Below are 13,252 nucleotides of genomic sequence, written 5' to 3' on the forward strand. Positions count from 1 at the left end.
AATAAACTCAAAATGGATTAAAGACTTAAATGTAAGACACCAAACCATAAAACTCCTAGAAGAAAACATATGCAGTAAATTGACATTGCTCTTAGTAATATTTTTTCTGATATGCCACCTTGGGCGAGAGAAACAAACAAAAAAAATAAACAAATGGGGCTACATCAGACTAAAAAGGTTTTGCACAGCAAAGGAAATCATTGACAAAACAAAAAGACAGCTTACTGAATGGAAGAAGATATTCACCAATGATACGTTTGATAAGGAGTTAATATCCAAAATTTATGAAGAACTCATACAACTTAACACCAACAAAACAAACGATCCAATTAAAAACTGGCCAGAGGACCTGAATAGACATTTCGCTAAAGGAGACATACAGATGGCCAATAGATAAGTTGTTCAGCATCACTAATTGTCAGAGAAATGCAAATTAAAACCACAATGAGATATCACTTCACATCTGTCGGACTAGCTATCATTAATAAATCAACAAACAACAAATGTTGAGAAGGTGGAGAAAAGAGAACCCTCATGCATTGATAGGATTGCAAATTGGTCTAGACACTATGGAAAACAGTAGGGAGGTTCCTCAAAAAATTAAAAATAGAACACCTTATGACCCAGCAATTCCAGAAGGGTATTTATCTAAAGAAAACCAAAACACTAATTTGAAAAGATATATGTACCCTTATGTTCATTGCAGCATTATTTACAATAGCCAAGATATAAAAACAACTTAAGTGCCCAACAATAGATAATTGGATAAAGAAGAAGTGGTACATATATACAATGAAATATCACTTGGCTATAAAAAAGAATGAAATCTTACCATTTGCAATGACATAGTTTGACCTAGAAGGATATTATGCTAAGTGAAACAACTCAGACAGAGAAATCCAAATACCATATGATTTCACTTACATGTGGAATCTGAAGAACAAAATAAACAAAACAGAAACATACTGATAGATACAGAGAAGAAACTGATGATTGCCAGATGGGACGGGGTTTGGGTGGCTGGCTGAAAATAGTGAAGGGATTAAGAAGTGCAAATTGACAGTTACAAAATAGTCATGAGGATGTAAGTTATAGCATAAGGGATATAGCCAATAATATTGTAAGAACTACATATGGTGTCAGGTGGGTACTAGACTTTTAGCGGGGGATCACTTCATAAATTATATAAATGTCTCACTGTTATGCTATACACCTCAAACTAATATAAAATAATATTGAATGTCAACTGTAATTGAAAAATTAAAATTAAAAAAAAGAAAATATGTCAACAATCAGGACAATGTCTTAATTCCAATAACTAGTTCTTAGAATCTTTTTGGAAAAAGAAATGAAAGGATAATTCAGACATATAGATCATATTTATCCTGTAACTAGACTAAGCTTTAAAGTCCTGTGCTCACACAGTTGGTTATAAGTTGAAGCCAAAAAAGTTTTTTTCAGCAATGTTTTTGCCCATCTGGGAAAGTGATTTGAAAGACTCTTGTAAAAGTGCCTTCCATTTTTGCACTCAAGAATGGAAAGCATTTATCATTTATTCTGCACAAGGCACTTAATCAACATCGACTCTATTCTCTGCCCCAAGGAAGCATACACTTGCCGATAGATTGTGGTTTATTCTCAGGCAGGAGGTATGGGCACCCCTCCCTGCCAGACAAGGTTTAAACAGGCCTGCTTCACCACAGCAGCAGTATGTTGCCTCTGAGGCTCATGCAAAATCAGAATATGCCAGGACAAGCATATGTCTTATTTCTTAGCAGTTTTATTTTGGCTCCTTCCCAACTTAAAGAATATAATTACCAAAGCACTGTAAAATCCTATTTTTTACTGCAGGAATGAAAGTAAGACTTTAACACCTATTGTTCCCCGAGTCTCCTCCAAAATTTATATTTTATGGTTGGAGAACATAGCAATTCATTCTACCATTAAGTAGCCCTTTGTACAACAAGTTACACATTTTGGAAAAAGATTGTAGTATTTTTATAGTTCGCTAAAATTTTATATAAATGGAATCGTACAGCATGTATTCTTTTTTAGTCTGGCTTCTTTCACTCAGCATAATTATTTTGACATTCAGCCATGCTGTTGCCTGTCTCCATAGTTTATTCTTTTTATTGAGGAGTAATATTCCATTGTATGGATGTACCATCATTTGTCTATTCATTGCCCTGTTGATGGACATTTGTGTTGTTTCCAAATTTGGCTTTAACAAATAAAGCTGCTATGAACATTCAACTACAAGTCTTTGTATGGATATATGTTTTCAATATGGTAGACGTATGTTTAACTTTTTAAGAAACTGCCACAGTATTTTCCAAAATAGCTGTCATATTTTACATTCCCACTAGCAGTGTATGAGAATTCTAGTTGCTTCACATCCTTACTAACACTTTGTATGGTCAGTCTTTAAATTTTAGACATTCTAATAGGTGTGGTTTTAATCTGCATTTTGGTTTTAATTTGCATTTCTCTAATGACTAAAGACGTTCAATATCTTTTCAGTATACTATCTGTGTATCTTTTCTGGTAAAGTGGTTATTCAAATCTTCTCTCCATGTTTTATTGGTTATTTGTGTTCTTATTGAGTTTTGAGAGTTCTCTATGTGTTCTGGATACTTTATATGATGTACTTTATATGATACTTTATATGAAGTACTTTATATGATGTGTATTTGCAAATATTTTCTCTCTGCCTATGGCTTGTCTTTTCATTCTCTTAACAGTATTTTTCAAAAGTTTTAAATTTTGATGAAATCTAATTTGTCAATTTTTTATGAAACGACCTGTGTAGTTTGGGTTTTATTTTTTAATGCTAATGCCTGGACCTCTTCCCTTAAGATCCCCATTCAATAAGTCCGGAAAGAGGCCTGGGCATCTGAGTATTTATAAAACTTCAAAGATGATTTTGATGTGTAGCTATTGTGAAAAATACTGCATAAAACAATACGGGTGGTGGAATGTTGTATTTATTTACTTGAATGCTTATGTATTTGTTTGGTTATTTTCTTATATTTCATCTTGTTCCAGAAAACTCTAAGGTAGTTTACAAGGATCCAAGATAACATAATTTAAAAATAGAAGAAATCAAAGTAAGGTGGGACATAAACTGGAGTCACTAATGAGACTAAAAATGCATACTATAATGAGCTGCACATTGCCTTGAACCTTTTCAGTAATTCAATGTGTATAAGCTACAGAGAAATCAATTGCTTAAGATACGTATTAGTACTAAGACTAGATATGCATTTCTCCTAAGGAATCTCAAGGAGGAAGGAACAGTGTCCTGGACAACAAGTTTCAAAGGGCAGTTCGTTATAGCAATGTTCAATATGGGATGACAACATGCAATTAGGTGCAGTTCACTAAAAGCCATTCTTTTAGGGGACTAATACAACAAGGCAAAGGTATTCAGCTTTCTGACAGTCTAAATCAGTGCAAGAGTATACTTTAGACTATCTAGACTATAAGAAAGGGTGAATGATCTATATTTCTTTCAGGCAATGATTCATATTTTCTCTTAGACAACTCTTTGATAAATATTGTTTGGGAGCTTAGAAGATGTGCCCAAGATTATACTCCCTGCTTCTCTCTGCTGCTTGTTGAATATAGATCCATATGTTAAGGGAGATAGTTGAGGTGGGGGTTTGCATCACTTTGTGAAAGCTGTTACCTAACAGAGCCATCTTACCTCTGCCAGCAGATTAAGGGAATCTCATATGCAGGGCCAAGAACCCACTGGAGGTTTTTAAGCATGGGATTGATGTGACTTGTATTTTAGAAAGGTGATATTGGTAGCAGTGTGGAGAATGGGCATTGAAATGGGCAGAGAAGCCAGAGAAGTAGGAGGCTGTTGAAATAGTCTAGACAGATGATGTTGAGGGGTCTGCTCTGAGATGGATGGAGTCGACACTGAGAAGTGGGGATTCAAGAGTGATTTCAGAGATAGAAGCAACAGATGGAGTGATGGTTTGATATGGAGGTTGAGGGAGAGGAAGGAGTTAAAGACGACTCTAAGGTTATTCTAGATTGGCCAACTATGAGGAAGATGGTACCAATAACTGCAGTTTAGAACCAAGGAGCAAGAACAATTTTGCCAGAAAAGATCATGAGTTTAGGTGTGTGTTTGAAAACAGCAGTAGAATGTTAAAGATCTGGAGCTCAGAAGAGAGAGGTAACTGAAGATAAAGATTTGAGGACATCAACACACAGGTAGGTGGTGGTTGAAATTTGGGGAGTAAATCAGATTACCTGGGAAGATTTTGGAGAGGTGGCAGAGAAGAGGTTGGAACACTGAGAATAGGGAGTTTAGAAGTAAGACATTTTCTAAAATATTCTTCAGTGAAAATGAAAGAAAGTTTTTCTCTGTGGCTATAAATTCATTTTACATTTGTCCAATGATGGTGACCTGGTTCCGTTGATTCTCCGACTGATTTTGAACATTGTCATAAAAAACTTTTGTTACTGGATTTGGCAGCCTTTGAAAGTTATTTCTGAAATATTTTTTTTGCCCAATGTAATTTCTGACCTACCATTTCCTGGACTTTACTGATCTCATCTAAAATTATGTCTGGTTTATTTTGTATTTAGCCATGACATATTTTTATTAGAGTAAGAGGTCTTAATTTGAGGTTCAGTTTTTCCCAGGTTTCTAATATGATATTTATGCAGTCTCTAGACTATACAATGACTTATTACATTTACAATTCTTTGTACCATTGTTTTCTAAACAAGGCCCACATTTCTATGTTTTCAATACTAAAATAAAGTATTAAAATTTTTAAGTTTTTTTCTCTTTAATAATAATGTTGAACATAATTACGTAATTATATTTTGATCACTCTAATGGCACTGCTTGAATTATCTCAAAAATATTTTAGATAATTTGACCCTGGAATTTCTGTAAGCCTTCTTATTCAACAGTTATTCATTTGCTTGTATGAGTAAAAAATAAATCTCTTCTTCAATACCTTGTACACATTTTTTATGAATTATACTAATGAAGTATAATATATATACAGAGAAACACAAAATTCATAAGTGATCAGCTTGGTGAGTTTTTACACAGTGAACATATCCATGTCACCTCCACTTACATCAAGAAATAAAGCTTTGCTGGCATCTCAGAAATCCTTTTCTTATACCTTTCTTAGTCACTCTCCCTGCCTTCTAAATAGTAATTATTCTTCTGACTTCTAACTCAATAAATTAGATTTGCCTATTTTTAAGTGTCATACAAATGTTGTCAAACAACATATACTTCTCGTGTTTGTCTTCTTTCATTCAACATAATATTTTTGAGATTCTTCAAGTTGTTGCATCTATCACTGGTTTGTTTTTTTTAGTTGCTGTATAGTATGCCATATTATCAAATATCTCAACCTATTTTTCCATTCAGTGTATTCATTGTATGAATATATCTCCACCTATTTCCCATATTGTTGATGGGCATTTGGATTGTTTCTACTTCGTGACTATTGTACATAATGCTGCTATAAACATTTGTAAATATCTTTTGGTGCACATATGTACACGTTTTGTTGGGTATATATGCAGGAGTGAAATTATGTAAAGAAATACAATGCTAATGGTTTCTCTGAAGATTCTTTTGGATTTTATACATATACAATCATATTATCTGTGAATAATGAGAGTCTTATCATTTTTCTTTTATTATAATACTTATACCTATTATATGTTTTTCTTGGTTTATTGTGAATAACAGTGGTAACAGTGGAAATCTTTGCTTTATTCTCAATCTCAAGAGAAAAGCTTTCAATATCTCAAATTAAATATGATGTTTACTGAGGTATTTTGTAACTGTCATTTATCAGGTTAATGAAGTTCCCTTCTATACATAATTTGTTAAAAGTTTGTTTTATTTTTATTTTTTATTTTTATATCATAATTAATTGTTGAATTTTTTAACTTGTTGATGCTTTTTCTGCATCTATTGAATACAGCATATAAAACTGAGTGATAATTAATATACTTTATTCCATTAACGTCATGAATACATTGATTGATTTTTAAATATTAAGTCAACATTGCATTTCTGAAATAAACTCAATTTGGTTGTGATATATTCTACTGTGCATCACTGGATTAAATTTGCTAATATTTTGTTTAGGATTTTTACATCTGTCTTGAAAGAGATTGGCCTGTGATATTCTTTTTTTAATATGGTCTCGGTGAGGCCTTAGTACTAGATTATGTTGGTCTCATTAAAGAATTTGGCAAATTTCTCCTTTTAGTCTATTCTCTAGAAGAGTTCGTTAAGGTTGGTGTAAATTCTGTTTGGTAGCATTCACTGGCAAAGTCATCTGGGCCTAGAGGTTTTGTGCATGCCAGAGGAAAGAAGTTTTAAATTGGAGATTAAATATTTAAATGGATATATAACTATATTTTCTACTATTTCCTCTGTCAGTTCTAGTAAGTTTTGTTTCTCTAGGAATTTATCAATTTAGTAAAATTTCAGATGAATTAGCATAAAGGTGTTCATAATATCTTATTATCTTTTTAATATCTATAGGTCATATAATAATATCTTCTTTTTATTTCTGATATTAGAGATGCGTGCCTTCTTTTTTATTTTTTCCTGATCAATCTCACCAGTAGTTGATCAATTTTATTAATCCAACAATTCTCAGAATAGTTTATAACCTTTAAAAGTATTGAGGACCTTAAAGAACGTTTGTTTGTGTTAGCTAATGTATCAATACTTATATTATAAATTAAAATTGTGAAAGTTAAAAAAGTATTAATTCATTTAAAACTCATTACATTTTAATAAAATAACATAGTTCTATAAAAATATTGCTGTTTTAATGAAATAGCAATATTTTTCAAAACAAAAAATTAAGCAAAAAGAATGACATTGTTTTATGTTTCAAATCTCTTTTAATATCATACTTAATAGAAGACAGCTGGATTCTCTTATCTACTTTTACTTTCATTCTGTTGCAATATTATCTGTCATGTAGTCTCTAAAAACTATTATATACTTGTGAGAGAATGAGGATGAAAAAGAAAAATAACATATAATGATGTAGAAAATAATTTGACTTTGTGGACCCCTTGAACTCAGGGACATCCAAGGGTCCTCAGACTACTTTTCAAGACCCTCTGTATTAGTCTTCATAAAGAATTAACTTCCTTTTTTAATTTTTACCAAGTTATTTTATTATAACTTAAGTTTTGCTTTTTATTATTTCCATTTTTCTATTATGTTGAACAAAACGAAGTTGCCATTTGTATAGGAAAAAATGGTTGAATACAGATAATTTTCTATGATTCACTGTAAAACTTCCTTTAGATTTAAGTTGATATTCCTTTCCTAACTTCTTAAAATGTTTTCAGCCTTTCTTCTTTTTTAATATATTCATTTAAGTCTACAGATATTCCTCTGGGCACAACTTAAGTTGCTCCTCAATTTGAATGCATCGTATTGTTATAACATGAAACAAAATGATCCTTTCAGTTCAAAATAGTTTCCAATTTTTATTGTGGTTTCTTCTTAGACATATAGGTTATTTAGAAGTATATTCCTTAATTTCCAAATACTTAGTAGTTTTCTAATTATTTTTTAAATATTGATTTCTAGCTTAATTCTCCTGTACTCAGAGAATATGCTGTATATGATTTCAATCATTTGAAAAATTTTAAAACTCTATAGCCTAGGAAATTGTCAGTTATGGTCAAAGTTCCATGTGTCCTTAAAAAAAACTAATTACATTTTTTAATCTGTCAAACATTTTAGCTGCTACTTTATTTCCATATAACCTTTATAGCACATTATTATCTTGCTCATGTGATCTACAGAAGAGATTTATTCCATAGAAGTTTCATGACTCTGAACTTCCATTCCCAATGAGATTGCCCTATTATTATCATTTCTATTGTCCTCCCACATAATGCTGTATACCACTGCGAGTTCTTATCCTTCACACAGAAATAGTTATCCATCAACAATCTATATCATTTCCTCCATCAACTCTGAGTTATAAATTATAACAAAGTCTACACTTGTGACCAAACAGTATAACACAGCCGTTTCATAAAAGTTACTAAAAAAGTATCTCATAGAATCAGAAACTCACAGTAGATTGCTAAAACACTTTCTCCATGAATTTTGCTGATGCTAAAAACCCTCTGCACCTTCCAATTAGTACATAGTAGGGCCTTGTCAATGTTAAATGAATAGATCCCACCAAATAGTTGTCCAATTTATAGAACTACTGCAATCTCTTCTCCCAGGAAGTCCATGGTGTCTGAGGACATCGTAACTATTAGAGGGCACTTCCTTCTGTTGAGATGATGTCTGACTCCCTGAAATTTCTGTCTATTAGATTAGAAAGAATCTAATTCCTCTTCTACATGTTAGTCCTTCAAATCCATGTCTCCATGAAAGTTTTCCTTTAAGTTCAGCATTACTAGTTAACTCAGTCTTTTCTTGTGTTATTCAACATGGCCATTCCTTTTAGGAGCATTAAGAAGGCAGAACTCCACTAAGAGAGATGCCAGGGTTCAGTGTTTACCATGGCGGGGGCTCATTAAAATCACCTGTGGAATTTCTTAGAAAATAACAGTACTTGTGTCCCATCCCCAGACATTTCGATTCAATTGATCTGGAGTATTCAGGCATAAGTATTTTTTTTAACACCCAAGTGATTGAAAACTTGATATTTTTAAGGTGTCGTTTCTCTCCCAAATTGACCTATAGATTAAAAGCAACCTCTATCAAAATCTCAGCAGACATTTTGTGGAAACTGACAAGTCAATTCCAAAATTCATATTGAAGTACAGAGAATCTAGATAGCCAAAACAATTTTGGGAAAAAAAAAAAAAGGACAAAGTTAGGAGGACTTATATTACATGAGTTCAAGATTTAAAGATGTTGGTTTCAAAATAGTCAAGTAGTTCAATAGAACAAAATAGAGACTCCAGGAATAGGACTACACATATATATGTGGTCAATTGTTTTTCAACAAAGGGACAAGGCAATTCAGTGAAGAAAGTATGGTTTCGTTTTTGTTTTTAACAAATGGTGCTGGAACAATGGGATATTTATATACAAAATATGAAATTCATATCTCTCACCATATAAAAAAATAAAATGGATCATAAACTTAAATATAAAACCTAACTCTATAAAACTTCTATAAGAAGAAATAGGAGAAATTCCTGGTGACTCTGGATTATGAGAGGATTCCTTAGATGCCACCCCAAAAGGGTTATCCATAAAGAATTTGATAAATTTGACTTAATAAAAATTAAGAACTCTGCTCCTCAAAAGATACTGTGAAAAGAGTGAAAAGGCGAGCCACAGACTGGGAGAAAATATTTGCAAATCACATATCAAATAAAGAACTTGTATCTAGAATACATAAAGAACCCTTGAAACTCAAGAACAGACAGACACACACACACACACACACACACACAGGCAAAATATGGACAAAAGATTTCAACAGACCTCTCACCTAAGATAGTCACATGGCAAATAAACACATGAAACATCATAAGTCATTAGGGAAATGCAAATTAAAACCACAGTGATAAACCTGCATATCTACTAGAATGTTTAAAATTAAAAAGACTAAGCATACCAAATATTGGAGAAGATATGGAACAGCTAGAACTCTCATACACTGCTAGTGTGGATGTAAAATGTTACAGCCTTTTTTTTAAAAGTTTGACAGCTTCTTAAGAAGTTAAGCCATACACCCATGTAGATATTTATACTCAATTCAGAGGTATTTACCCAAGATAAATGAAAGCATACATCTACATAAAGGCTTCAACATGAATGATCATAACAGGTTTATTTGTAATAACTAAAGAAGTTTATTTGTAAATAACCAAATGTCCATCAATAGGTGAATGGGTCAATAGATTACATACACGTGCAATGCAGTATTACTCAGCAGTAAAAGGAATAAACTATTGGTACATATAATAACATAAATGAATCTCAGAATGACTATGTTGAATGAAAAAAGCCATACAGAAAGAATACATATTTTGTAATTCCATTTATACAGAATCCTAGAGGATACAAACTAATCTATAATAAGGAAACAGATCATTTGTTGCCTGGGGATAGGGTAGGGGTGGGACAGAAGGGTAGTATTACAAAGGGACATGAGGAAACTTTTGGGAGTAATCCATTTGTTCATGATCTTGATTATGCTGATGGTTTCAAAGGTGTATTACTATGTTAAAACTTACACTGGCATTTTAAACACATGAAGTTTACTGTATGCCAATTATATCTCAGTAAAGCTGTTATTTTTTTTTTTTTAAGTAATGTTCCTACATTGGGAGTACAGAAGCACAACAGAGTAAGATAACAACTGTACATAATCTCACTGTGAAAAAGTTAATATTTGGGCATATTTGCTTTCAGCCTAATTTCTTTATGAGTATACTTTTAAAAAGATACCTGAAATAAAACAGTATATGGGTTGTTTTGTTTTTTTTTTAAGCTAAACTTCTGGATTACCTGGGAAGTACTTTGGCAAAAGTGTCTGCCCTGTGCTCAGCCTCCACTCAGTCATTACAAAGATATTTATTGAATCCTTACCATACAGTGTGCAGTGTCCAGGTATCAGGATACTGCTGCAAATAAGATAGACAACTTTCATGGCCTCTCGGAGCAAAGGATGGCTAGGGATGCTGTCTCTACCCATAGTAGTTCTACTCAAATATCTGTTAGGAAACATGGCCCTGATGTAATTTAGAAGTTTATGACTCTCAGGCTCTTCATTCCTGGTGAAGCTTTTCTGATAAGGAAAGCACAAATATGGCTACACCCTTCCTACCACAGAGGAATTAATGTTTTGAGGGGTTTCCATGCAGATATTCAGACATGTGCCCCTGCACTGAGCCAAAAGTTTAACCTGCCAGCACCACATACCGTAGCTTTAGCTTCTGGTATGAAGCTTGATCTAAATTCTAGATTATCCTGGAATTTCCTGAAGAGATTGAATCCAAGTCTTCGGGACAGTGTTACATAGAAACCTGAGGCATGCAACATGGCGAAACTAATGGCCTAGTGCATTTAGCTGGAGGAAAAACAGGACACCTGCCAAATCCCTTTACCAAGCCCTTCAAGGCACTAGTTCAGATCACACCCCACAACTTTACAACAAGAAGGGATTCTCTGCCCTGCCTGGAGCTGGATGTGTTTGTAGCAAGAAACTTGATTTATACAAGTACAGGGAAGTAGCCAGCTCCTTTATAAGCTGTGTCCTGCTGCTTCTGTCTCCATCCCCTGTGCTTGAGCCCACTGGCCTCAAACTCCAGATCCTCCCACAAACATTTACACACTCTTCCCAACTCCTTATCTTTCAGGTTTCGGCTGAAATGTTATTTCCTCAGGGAAGCCTTCCTGTCCTTCCGGACCTGGTTAGATTCCTCCATTAAACACTGCCATGGCCTTTTGAACTATTCTTTTGTAGCCTTAATTATAATCAGTATTTATGTAGTTCTATTTTAAATATCTACCTCTAGACTGTAAACTTCTTGGGGACAGAGACTGTATCTGCCTGATTTACCATTATATCCTCTGCATCTAATAAATGCCCTGCACTTAGTTCTTCTCACACATATTTGTTGAATGGATGAAGTGAGTTAGTCTAGTTTAGTATTCCTCCTTTTTAGCTAAGCTGCTCTTTCATTTTTCAATGTTTTACTTATCATGTTCCCAACCCTACCCCACCCTGACATGAGCCCCAAGAGAATCTGGGCTACGGAGGAATCTGAATGACAAATGTAACACTGGAATCAGAAAAACCATGCCCTTCTGGTGACTCAGCCTTTGTTTCTGGTCCAAACTCTTCCTCTATGCTCTTCCCTTAGGATGGATTTTCTTTACAAAAGGTCTCTTGGTCCTTCCCCTGAATATGTGAGTACCTTCCCCAGTGCAATCTTCATCAGTAGAGTCAAGATTTTGAAGAGGCAATTCCTGGAGGCTGTTAGTGTAGTGTTTGTGACTATTTTTCACTTTCCACCTCATTTATAAAGTTTGAATCCACACTTTTCTTTTTAACCACTTACCACATCTCCTGATTACCTGGTTGTTGATGATTCAAAATCACTTACATCTGAAAACCTTGAATATTTTTCCAAACTTCGGTTTTCATTTGGTCTTCTAGGATCACTCACACAGCTTCCTCAAAGGTTTTAAGGTCTACACAGAGACCACTCTGGAAATCAGACCATACTCCCATGTTCAGAATCAAAGGTCCGGAGGGCATCACTCTTGGGATCACAGATTGGCCCCTGGCTGGCCCTGCAAACCCCATTATTAAATTACTATTTTTATATTTTTGGAGGAAAATAGTTTTCATGTTGTTTCTTTGTTACAGAGATGATAGGATTGGCACTTATTATGTGGAGTCAAAGGATAAATAATTCTCAGGGTGACTGTTTAATGGGTGTTAGGTTTCCTTTTGAGATGACAAAAATATTTTTGAACTAGATGGAGGTGATAGTTGCCCAACATTGTTAATGCACTTAAATGTTATGGAATCGTACACTTTAAAATAATTAATTTTAAGTTATATGAATTTCACCTCAATAAAAAAATAATAATAATTCTCAAGGAACATAGAATTTCTCTCACAAGAAAAGTCTAGGAATTTTAGTCAGTCATCACTGAAGTCGTAGAATTCCCTAGACACGTGGCCATTCGTGCCTCCCCCCACCCCCACCCCCCCCATATTGTTGGAAGCCAGCTGGATTTAATCTGCTACTTAAAGATTCCCTTTTTAAAAACGGCTTCCAGAAGCAAATTATTGGCACAGAGTAATAGCCACAATGGAAGAAAACGAAAATAATTCCTGACTAATCTCTGAATATATCCTTTATGAGGCTATTTTTCTACATAATTTCATTAATAAAAATATATTTTTTTTGGTGTTACATTTCAGAATATATGAGGTAGATTTTGGTTTTATAAAGTTTTACTCATACTAAATTAACAATATTTTCATTTTGGACGAATTTTTCAAGCTGTGCTATTCTCACTGCAAATGAATTCATTAATTCAGTCAACAAATATTTTCTGAGTACCTTCTATGTGTCAGTCAGGAGATTAGGTGAAAGAAATATAGAAATGAGTAAGGCGTACCCCCTACTCAAAAATTTATGGTCTAATAATCACATTAATTATGTTTCAAATATAGAAAGCTATATCAGAACAGGAAAGTGAGCTTCAGGGTATCAAGAGCCT

This window comes from Pteropus alecto, unplaced genomic scaffold (assembly GCF_000325575.1).
Source record: "Pteropus alecto unplaced genomic scaffold, ASM32557v1 scaffold131, whole genome shotgun sequence".
NCBI lineage: Eukaryota > Metazoa > Chordata > Mammalia > Chiroptera > Pteropodidae > Pteropus > Pteropus alecto.